Source organism: Silene latifolia, chromosome 3 (genome assembly GCF_048544455.1).
Source record: "Silene latifolia isolate original U9 population chromosome 3, ASM4854445v1, whole genome shotgun sequence".
Classification (NCBI taxonomy): domain Eukaryota; kingdom Viridiplantae; phylum Streptophyta; class Magnoliopsida; order Caryophyllales; family Caryophyllaceae; genus Silene; species Silene latifolia.
Window position 1 is genome coordinate 22,536,038 of NC_133528.1, and position 3,101 is coordinate 22,539,138.

Here is a 3,101-nt window from a genome sequence, read left to right on the forward strand (position 1 = left end):
AGAGAAAGGTCCTTCCGGTCCACTTTCTATCCTAGAATTCCACTAACTTAACTTCCGTCCTCGGCAGGGTAGTCTACTCTTCATAGCAGGTCTATTTAATCCAATCTTCCGATCCAGGAGTAATTTAACCAGATTAAAGGTAACTTAGAAGCGTGCACTCAACTAAGTCGATATTACAGTTAAATTGCTATGGGTACAGGTTCTCACAAATAAATCATCTAGTCTGTTCGCTACATCGTCACAATCCTACCATGGATTCCCTAATTCCGACATAAGAGAAATTAGATACTCATACTACTAATGGTGTCAACAATAATAATAATAATGAATATACTAATGAAAGGCATGGTAAAACAACAATAATTATGCATAAACTAAATTAGGACAGAATTAATATGAAGAGAAAATAAGAATTAAAGCAGACAAATAAATAGATTAAGATTAAGGAAGAAGAGTATGATTACAATCTCAAGCAATCCGGCGTAAAGATCAATCCACTAAGCAAGCAAGAGATTAAAGGGAGAGTTTAACAGTGAAGAGTATGAAAGAGAGATTAGAGTGTTTAAGAGATGAAAAACAACGTCCTAATGACCTAATTAGTGAATGCTTAAATAAGAAAAAAAAAGGTTTAATGAAATAATACAACACGGGTCACTTAAGCCCGTCTAAGACCAAAAACCTCTTGATCGAGTGGATTCAAACCACTCGATCGAGGTCTTCTCCAGCGTTTCCTCTCGATCGAGCAAAAAAAGCTCTCGATCGAGGACTTCCAATAATCAGCATTTCGATTGAGTAAACAAAAGTACTCGATCGACCTCCCGCGTCCTCCAAACCACTCGATCGAACATCAAGGCCTCTCGATCGAGTGCTTTTCCTCAAAGTCAGCTTCTAATTCGTCTTTGACCACTTCCTTCACCTTCCTTCTCGCACTCCAAGGCATAATCCTTGCTCTAGCATCTCCGTCTCCTCACTATGCATAATAAATAGGACGGATAGAGTACGGTTTCACCACTTTCAGGTTCATTCCTGCAATTTAGACATAAATAACCAAAGTAGCCAATTCGGGGCATATTGCAATACATAACAGTACAAAAATGCATAGAAATACGTGAAATATAAGACTAAAATGGCTATATAAAATGCATGTATCAAATTTCCCCAAACCGAACCTTTACTCGTCCTCGAGTAAGCAAACTAATGGAACGGAAATGAAAACTCAGAGCTAGCTATAACTTGTCTACTCGAACCAGTTTAATGCGACAGAAATCTTCCGTATCGATCTTATTTTCTTTTGATAAACCCGTCTTGCTAGATTGAAAGATTAGTAGGTTAAGTTTTCATTAGTTTTGGAATTTCCTTTGAGCGAAAGCTTTGAGAAATTCTAGGGAATTAGAAGACCGCAAGGTTAAATTTGAGCATTGATCGAAAGGCTTACTCATATTTCCTGGGACCGTATTACAGGACCTCTGCTACCTTTTTTACCTGACCTTAGCCATGGTGAACCAAAGTTCCTGATCTCCTTTTTATCTTATTTGAGCAATTTCTTATTTTGCCAATTAGCCTCTAGAATCAAACAAATTCAAAACCCCCATTTAATTGTTACTTCAATAGATTAAAAATAGCAAATAGAATTGATCTTGTCTCTCTGTGGTTCGACCCTTACTATCACTAGCTATAGTTTTAGTTCGGATTTATAAATTTAATTTTGATAGAAAACGACGGTATCAAATTTTGGCGCCGTTGCCGGGGAGACGGTGTAATTTTGTTTGCTCTATTTTTAGTTTATTTTTCTTGTCTCAAGGAACTTTGGTTCCTTGAGGCCGTTGCTTACTCTTGCTTCTAGTTTTGCTTTTGTACAGTTAGAAGACAGATTTTTTGAGAGGAAGGCTTGAGTACTCTCCGTTTCGCGATCATGACTACAATATATGATAATCTTCAGCCACAAGTGCAGCATGTTCCAAAGGGATACGATTTACCCACCCCTACTCATGGTCACTTCGAATTCCGTTCCTCCTATATCGATTTAGTGGAGCGAAATCAGTTTGCTGGTCTACCGGACGAGGACCCTTTGAAGCATATGGAAATTTTCACAGACTACTGCTGTTCCATACCTGTACCCGCTGGGGTGACCCAAGATGATGTAAAGGGGATGATGTTCTTATACTCCTTGAAGGATTCTGCACAAGATTGGTACCGCTACCTTGATAGGGTAGCAGCTAGAGTCACAGATTGGACATCTCTAGCATTAGCTTTCTACAAAAAATACTTCCCACTCGCAAAGACTGATGCCTTGAGAAGAAAAATTACAAATTTCCAGCAAGGACCTGATGAGGAATTTTGTAAAGCATGGGGACGTTTCAAGAGTTTGGTTCGGTCTGTCCCTCACCACGGTTTCCAACAGTGGTACCTTTGCAACTTATTCTACAATTCTTTATATGATGACTACAAGGTTATCCTGGATGCAGCTGCGAATGGTAGGTTCCAAAATAATACTGGTCAGAATAAAGGTTGGAACACTATTTAGGAGATGGCAGTCCATAGAGCTGAATTTGGGAGTTCGCGTGGAAACTCGCGAAAGCAAAGTGATGAAATGAGTGCCGTTGCGACACTCATAGCTTCTATTACAGCCCGGCTCGAAAAGCTCGAGACTTCTAAGGTTTCCGAGAGAGAAATTGAAATTCTGTTCATAACTCAGATGAGACCGCGGAATTGAGAGAAATAATCCGAGCTCTTTTGGTTCAAGTCACGAAAATAGAAGAAGTGGGATTGAATCGCAAAGAATTTTGTGAAGCGAGTTAGAGAATTTAGCGGCTAACCAAGTCGCCAATTCTTCAAGCAAATGTGAGGGGCCAATTGAAACCATTAATGCCATTAATCTCCGAAGTGGCCTTTCTTATGATGGTCCCGATAAGCCAAGAGAAGACTCGGGAAATGATGAAAAGACAAATTTAAATTCTGGTGCGAAAACGAGCTTTATCACAAGATTACCAATGGTCGATCGACCAACAACAGCAGTCGATCGACCGGATTCTCTGATGAAAAAGTTTCTGACCAGAAACTAATTGAACCCAGCGCATGTGGTCGATCGACCAACAATATCA

At 39.6% G+C, this 3,101-nt stretch overlaps 1 non-coding gene across 1 annotated transcript; it reads right to left on the reverse strand.

Annotated features, from left to right (window-relative positions):
• Positions 1-2,285: 2,285 nt before the first annotated feature.
• On the reverse strand, positions 2,286-2,394 carry LOC141650352 (small nucleolar RNA R71). The gene has a single exon (XR_012546391.1). It is a non-coding gene; the product is annotated as a small nucleolar RNA R71 (small nucleolar RNA).
• Positions 2,395-3,101: the final 707 nt, after the last annotated feature.